The following is an 8,965-nucleotide window of genomic DNA, read 5'->3' as shown; positions in this document are numbered from 1 at the left end:
ACAGGCATAAGGTAAGTATGCTTTAGTTTTCAGGAGCAAGCTGAGCATACATAGGTATCAGGTAGGTATGCTTTGGATTTCAGTAGCAAGGTGAGCATACACAGGTATCAGGTAAGTATGCATTGGTTTTCAGGAGCAAGGTGAGCATACACCGGTATCAGGTAAGTATGCTTTGCTCTCAGGAACAAGGTGAGCATACACAGGAACTAGGTCACTATGCTTTGGTCTCAGAAAGGCACGGATCATCACTTGTGCCTACAACTTCCCCCACAGAGACAGAGGACAGGAGTGGTCTGGGTCTGACAGTGACTTACTCAGTCACTTAAGTTCTGCCCCTAGTCAAGTTCTGCATGGGTCCATTGGACCCACTTGGTCCCATGGTTGAGCCAGCCCTGCTCATAGTTAGTGTCTTACACATCACTTGTGCTTCCTCTCTATCACTGGTAAAGCACCTACTCATTTTATAGTTACCCTTACCACCAAGAGGACAAGGGACAATTCACATGAAAGTATGCACACCAAAACCTTGTCTCCTTAATTTTTCAATCCACACAGGTGCTAGCTTGCAGAGCAATCCACAAGTTCCAAATCTATCAAACACACCAAAGCAAAACTTGACAAAGGGGCAGGTGCCCCAAAACATTGCTTATCACTATTTAATAAAGCTTCTTTACCTTCTGAAAGAGTGCAGCTTTGCTTTGGTCTGTTTGATAAAGAGGACAAGGGTCTCTTGCCACCTGCTAAACTAAAAATGAAGTCAGGACCTTCCTCAGATTATTAAGAAACTAATGTTTACCCCAGTGTGTCAGATGACACCATAAGTGCAGTACGGCCTAGGCTAGCCTGCCTTAAAGTGGTCAAAGACCTTTCCACCCTATTCACATATTTATTCATCTTCCTCTAACACAAAAAAAATGCCTTCTGCTCCTCCATGTGTCTCCAAGCACTCCTGGAAATCACATTGGGCCAAGCAAGCAAAACAGTTGGGAACAATTCCAACAACCACATCAGATCATCAGATGGCATTGTTCCCATGTTGTTTCCATTAAAAATGGAGGACAATAATATCTGCCTGTCATCATCTCCCCCTTGCCTCTCTAACTTTTCCTGGCAAATTAGCCCATAGTGTGCCTTGCCTTCTGAGCCATTGTAGGCTGGAACTCTGCATTGCTAGTCCCAGTTGTAAACCCTCAGACTGGAAGATGATTCTGTAAGATTATGAATGACTGAGGATCCATACCCTCTTACAGCCTGTAACATGACCTGCAAGACACATAACAATAAAAGTAGTAGTAGAATCCTTTTAATGGTGCAAGCTAAAATTATTTTTGTCCGGGAAATGCAGATGCTAAAAGCCTCTCCAGTGTGCTATGTAAGCTGATCTAGCTTGCTACTTTCCCTCAGTTAATTACGGTTTTGATTTATTGCTTTGCTGTATGCTACCATATTCAGTGGCTGACCTACTCAACAGAGGGCCCTGGTGCAAAAATCTTTTTGGGTACTCAACAGGTAACTCAGTAGTAAGCAAAAGTAATCATATACATGCTTCTCTGTATGGAGATATATTGATAGACAGGTAGGTAGGTAGGTAGGTAGATAGATAGTATTTTGAATACCCATGTTACATTTAACCGATTAACAGAAAACACGTGAAACGAGCATCCTTCTAGTGCTTTTCCCTTTCCAATAAATGTATAGGGTGCGATGAATAGTGAACTTTAAACACTTTGATAAAACACGTTTATTGAAAACTTATACTACTAAATCATGCACTACTGATTGGGTAAGCCTGTGTGCAATGCAGCTCTCCTCTTCTAATCAGTAGTTTTCAACTTGTAATCTGGCCCCATGTGGTTAACCCTGCTAAAGGGTTGTTAGATGCATAGTTAAAGTCAGCTCACGAGTGGTAATGCACTGCTGATTCTGACCTGATCATGGATGCTAAAGCCAATCAGGAGCAGTATATGTGCAGGGCAATTTTTAGAGAATCTGACTCCCAGGGCAAAATTATAAAATGTGCCCTCTAAACCTTCCATGTCTCAATGTCATTTAAATTTAGATGAAGCACCTACAGACACAACACAGGCACCCATAGACATCCACATACACACAGGCACCCATAGACATTCATGTACACACATACACACCCATAGAAATACACATCCAACCACAGCAAACCATTGACATCCACATGCACACACACAGGCACTAGTGTTCCCTCTAAGGCCGGTTTTGTGAGCGGCCCAGCAGTGAAACAGTTAATTAGGGAACCACACCCTTCAATTAGCAAACACTGCACAATGCAGACTGCAAGGTATGGTTCTCTTCTTACTTGTTTCACTGTTGGGCCGCTAACAAAACTGGCTTTAGAGTGAACACTGACACACACCTAAAGATATCTACATGCATATCCAGACATGCACCTTCTGACACCAACATGCACATACATACACAGCCCACCCATAGACATCAGCATGTACACAAACATACAGATACCCACAGACATCCATTAGGCATGCACACAGGAACCTATAGAAACCCACATGCACAGACATACACAGGTACCCATAGACATGCAACTGCACCAACACACAGAGGCACATATAGACATTCTCATGCATATACACAGGCACCCATAGGTATCCATGTGCACCTTCAAACACAAAAACATATACACAAGCAACCACATATGTTGAGAAATAATATTTTAGGGAAAATGTTTTTAGATTGAGCATTATAATGCTAGCAGTTGTTGAATTCGAGGAAGATTTCTGTTTTCAAATTGAAATTCCCAGTCCCATTCTTCAGAATATTTTTTTCTTTACAATTTGACTTAGACACAGGTTCAGCAATGCAGAAAACATCACACTATAACCCAGGCTTTACAAAATCCCCTTAAAGGGACATTAAACCCAAAAAATGTCCTTCAATATTCAGATAGAGAGTACAATTTTTAAAAAGATTCCAATTTACTTCTATTATTAAATTTGCTTTGTTCTCATGTTATTCTTTGTTGAAGAGATACCTAGGTAGGTAGCGTGCACATGCCTGAAGCACTGCATGACAGGTGGCTGCAGATATATTCCTCTTGTCATTGACATACTGATGTGTTCAGTTAGAGCCTAGACTTGTATTACTACTGTTTCAATAAAGGATTACAAGAGAATGAAGCAAAATTGATAACAGAAGTAAACTGGAAAGTTGTTTACAATTGTATGCTTTATCTGAATCGTGAAAGCAAAAAATGTGGGTTTCATGTCCCTTTAACCCCTTAATGACCAAGGATGTGTCAGGCACGTCCTACAAAAAAATACAGTTAAGGACCAAGGATGTGCCTGACACGTCCTCTGGAGTTTTAAGAGCTGGAAGCAATGGTGATCGCTTCCAGACGCTTTCAGGGTATTGCAGTGATGCCTCAATATTGAGGCATCCTGCAAAACCCTTTTTTTAGGCACTGATGCAGGGAGAGCCACGCTGTAGCACTCTTTGCATCGACCATCAATGTAGCTGATCGTTGGTGGGCGGGAGCCATAGCAGAAGTGTGCCTGATGCGGCGGGAGCGTGGGGGAGGGGACGTGTATGCGCGCCACATTTACATTAATGTACTGAAAATGTATGGGAAGGAGGGAGAGGGAGGGGAAATAAATGTTGGGAAATGGATCTGGGAGGGAGAGAGGGGGCAGCTACACTACAGAAAATGTTTTATTGTATATAAAAAATTAAAAAAAGATGGCGGCAAATAGGTAGAGGAGATTGGGGGCTAAGGGGGGATCTGACACTGCAGAATCAATATAAAAAAAAAATGCTTTTATTTTAGTACTGGCAGACTTTCTGCCAGTACTTAAGATGGCGGGGACAATTGTGAGGGAAGAGAGCTGTTTGAGGGGGGTCAGGGAGGGATGTGTCAGGTGGGAGGCTGATCTCTACACTAAAGCTAAAATTAACCCTACAAGCTACCTAATTAACCCCTTAACTGCTGGGCATAATACAAGTGTGGTGCGTAGCTGCATTTAGCAGCCTTCTTATTACCAAAAAGTAATGCCAAAGCCATAAATGTCTGCTATTTCTAAACAAAGGGGATCCCAGAGAAGCATTTACAACCATTTGTGCCATAATTGCACAAGCTGCTTGTAAATAATTTCAGTGAGAAACCTAAAGTTTGTGAAAAAGTTAAGGATTTTTTTTTTATTTGATTGCATTTGGCGGTGAAATGGTGGCATGAAATATACCAAAATGGGCCTAGATCAATACTTTGGGTTATCTGCTAAAAAAAATAAAATATACATGTGAAGGGTTATTCAGGGATTACTGACAGATATCAGTGTTACAATGTAACTATCGCTAATTTGAATAAATGATACCAAGAGAATGAAACAAATTAGAACATAGAAGTAAATTAGAAAGTTGTTTAAAATTGTATCGTCTATTTGACTCATGAAATAAATTTTTGGGGTTTCATGTCCCTTTAAGGGTAAGGAAATTGAAAAATGGTCTGATCACTAAGGGGTTAACTGTGTTCTTTAACTTTGTTACGTGGAAGCGATTGTGCATCAGTAAAATACACTAAACTACAACCTTTGAATTCCTGACAAATCTTGCTATGATATGTGTTTTGTATTTTATTCACTATAGTTACATCTCAAACATTAATTCCTAACAATCTGCTCCTGTCAGTCATTCCCAGGCGCTGCGGGCAACATTGGTGCTCAACACATAAGAGATAGCAATCTAAAAAAAAAATAAAAAAATCCTATTTTGCTAATTTGTATACATCATCCGTATGCATTAAACCATTTAAGGCCTCTCTCACTCAGCAAAAAAAGGATTTGTCTGCGCAGATAAAATCTTTGATTCCATTTGGGCGTCTATCTCTATAAACCTGCAGCCAGTCAGATGCCCACTGTGGATACATTCAAAGCTGGAATAATGTATACAGAGTGTCTGGTTTTTTTTTTCCGCCTCACATCCTTTTTGCTCAAAGATAGATATGACGGGTGAAAATATATTTAAAAAAAAAAAATCCCTCTCTTTTCTCTGTAGTTTTTTTTTCTCCCTTTCTGCTTTGTTCTTAATCTCCCGGACCTGGTCTGAGTTTCAGTTTGAGGCTTAAAAAGTCGTTCTCCAGCTGAGTTCTCACTTTTAGATATGCAAACCTCCATGTAGGACATACATTATCAAGGTTTCTGTTTGCCTTTTATGTAGCAACTTCGCGTCAGTGTTCAGCATAAGCTACACGGACGCCCGCCACATTGACATTTCTTCATTCATGCTCTACCTTAAACAGCATGCTAGGACTTCAAAGCAGAGCTGGAGGCTTTGATGTTACAAAATGAAAAACGCCTTATGATTTGTAGAGACTGAAGGGACTTTGAATTCGCTCCATTTTCCCATCCTAAAGGGGCGATCTGACCTTCCCAGTGGACATTGGGGGAAGGGAAATCCCAGATCAGTCTTAATCTGACATTTATAGCTAAAGTATTAAAAAAAATGGACGTCTTATATTTTTAAAAGGCTGAAGTTTAGCCGTTTGTGTAAAATATTATGTAGTTTTAAAGTGAAGGTGACTAATGACATTTCAAGAGCATTTATAAATAAAGTCTCATAACTAAAATATAACTAGTTTTTATTCATTACCATGAAAACCGCCCTAAGCTGTATTAACAAATCTAATTGTATAACATGTTGCAAACAGTGACTGTAATTGTACAATTGTACACAGTTATAAATTATTCCTTATCATATGGGCATGGCAAACACAAAGAACCCATAAGGTTTGGGGTCAAACTGTCCCTTCATCATGTGTACATACTATAACTATGTGTTAGATGCCCTTATCTTTAATTTCCAAAGTCACACGTGGTAAACTACACTGTGACTGTTCTTTCCTGGCTGGTCATTTAAAATTTACAACACTTTGCTGTACACTGTGGCCACTTGAAACCCTTTGTGAGGAAGTTTATTTTATCTCCCTTGATTCTGACCAATTTATACTAACTATGAATGTGATTTTTGCACTGCTCTAAGCAATCACTTTACAGAATGTAGCTTGTTCAGGCAAGTTGAAGTATTTAGCAATGACAAAATAATGTAAGCGCCACTCATACAAATCACAACCAAATGGTACAGTCTATGAGTCCCAAAGCGTGAACCCAAAACAGTTGGGTGTGCGGGCTACTTCCTCTTCAAAAATACTCCTGTAGAAAAAGTGGTATCCAATCTAAAAAACAAAAAACAGGAACAGGGCACCCCAATGGTGTGATATCTTCAGACTCCCAAAAATGACATATATAGAAAGAAACATACTCACAGATTTGTGTGCACTCAAAGAGTGCTATTCATACAGGCTGGACTGTTGGAAGCCACGCAGCTGACTTGCATATATTCGTAGATGCTGTGTATAGATATCAGTCCCCAAAGCAAGTGCCAGAAAAGGATTAGTGGCTCAAAACCGATACTGCTGGATAGCAAAAACCTCCTTTCTCCCAAAGCAAGTACCAGAAAAGGAATGGTAGCCCAAAACAGATACTGCTGGATTAGCGATGACCTCCTTTCTCCCAATAAACTCATATCGGCAATAGAATACAATACAAAATGCTTTAATTAAAATATATAAAAACAATATAAAAGCACTTAGCTCACAAAGTGTTTCTCGGTTTACCGTTTCATCAGGTGAGTAATATACCTAAGTTAAAGAATTTAAGCTACTGAAAGTATTACTATTTTTTATTATCATCAGCTATTTGTAGAGTGCCAACAGATTCAGCAGCGCTATAAACATAGGAATAATATGAAAATGTAGCATTTATAGGAGACAAATGAGTAGAGATCCCTGTCAAGAGTTGCACTGTTTTAAATTACCTCTCATGGATCTAAGAAATTGGTGGGCTCATAGGCTTACATGCTCAGGGGGTTCAAGGGGATGACAAAAGAAGGGGGAGAGGAACTGGTATAAGAAAGGTTAGCATGTATTGTATGCACCTCTTAACAGTAGAGTCTTCAAGGAACGCTTCAAACTATGAAAACTAGGGGAGAGTTTTGTTGAGCAAGGCCAAAAGTTCCCCAAAATAGGTGCCATGTTCAGTAGATGGGAATGTGAGGAGGTAACGAGAGAGGAGGAGAAATGGAGGTTCTGAGAAGAGCAAAGTCACGGGAGGGAGAGTATCTGGAGATAAGGTCTGAGATATAGGGCAGAGCAGTGTTATTGAGGGCCTTGAATGTCAGAGTCAGGATTATGGGGCCGAGTTATCAAGCTCCGTATATATATATATATATATATATATATATATAACAGAAGTTATGAAGCAGCGGTCTAAAGAAATATGATCGGGTTGATTGACACTCCCTGCTAGTGGCCGATTGGCTGCGAATCTGAAGGGGGCGGCATTGCACAAGCAGTTCTGGTGAACTGCTGGTGCAATGATAAATGCCGACAGCATATGCTGTCGACATTTATCGATGTGTGATGGACATGATACACTACATTGTATCATGTCCGCTCGCACAATAATAAATAGGCCCCTTTGTGTTTTATTCTGGAGGCTAGAGGAAGCCAGTGAAGGGATTGGCAGAGGTGCAGCAGATGAGGAGTGATGGGTAAAGAAGATCACCCTGGCAGAGGTATTCATTATGAATTTAAAGGAGATAGATGGCAGAGAGTGAATTAAAATCTTAATTGTGTCTTGTGTGAGGAAGTGGCAAATTTTGGAGATGTTTTTAAGGTAGAAGCAGCAGGAACTGGCCAAATACTGGATGTGAGAAGTGAAATAAAGATCTGAGACAAGTGTGACCCCAAGACATCGGGCATGCAGGGTTAGGGTAATTATGTTATTATTAACAGTTATAGAAATATGGGGGATAGAGATTTTGGAAGAAGGGTGAAAATAAGGGGCTCAATTTTAGAGAGATTTATCTTAAGGTAGTGTCAGGACATCCAGGATGAAATATGAGAAAAACAGTTAGTGGCATGGTTTAGCAAGGAAGGGGTTAGGTCTGTTGCAGAGAGGTAAATTTGGGTGTCATCAACATACAAGTTATATTTAAACCCATGGAACTTTATAAAGGAACCTAAGGAAGATTAATATATTGAGAAGAGAAGGGAACCAAGGACAGAACCTTGTGGTACCCCAACAGAAAGTGGTAGAGGGTCAGAGTATGTGCCAGAGAAGGCTAAACTAAAGATATAGTTGGACAGGAGGAGGAGACCCACAAGGGGGCTATATCGCAAATGCTGAAGGATTAGAGGGTTTGGAGCAAAAAAAGTGCAGACAGATTTAGAAGGATTAACACAGAGAGAGTGGCCTTTTTCGATTTTGCTGTAAGTAGGTCATTAGTAACCTTAATAATTGCTGTCTCTGTGGAGGGTTGGGGCAAAATTCAGATTGCAATGGATCAAGGAGGGAGTTTAATGTGAGGCTGTGTGATAAAAGTGTATAAATAAATAGGGTGGTAGTTGGATGGGGAGGTTGGATCAAGAGAAGGTTTTTTGAGGACAGGTGTGAATAGTGCATGTTTAAGGGATGAGGAAAATATACCAGTATCGAGGGACATATTGAAAATATGTGTGAGAATTGGAGTAAGAATAGGAAGGCAGTATTTGTGAGGGAATGGGATCGAGGGTACAGGTAGTGAGGTTAGAAGAAGATATAAGGACAGAAACGGCATCCTCAGTAACAGGGGCAAAAAAGCTGAATTTGTGGGTTTTTAATGTTTGAGAACGGTTTGTGTGGGGGTGGTGGAAACTGGAAGAATGTTGAGAAATTAATTTGTTTCTGAAAAGGGTTTTGAAAGTGGAGAATAGACATTTTGGGTTTGAAGAAAGAGTAGAGATAAGAGTAGACAAGTAATCCTGTTTAGAGAAGTTGAGGGCAGAAAAATATGATTTCAAGATGAACTTGTAATGAAGAAAGTCAGCTAAACACCAAAACTTTCTCCAATGCTGTTCAGCAGTGCGGGAACATCTGCAGAG

Source organism: Bombina bombina, chromosome 1 (assembly GCF_027579735.1).
Source record: "Bombina bombina isolate aBomBom1 chromosome 1, aBomBom1.pri, whole genome shotgun sequence".
Lineage (NCBI taxonomy): Eukaryota > Metazoa > Chordata > Amphibia > Anura > Bombinatoridae > Bombina > Bombina bombina.
This window is presented reverse-complemented; position numbering follows the sequence as displayed.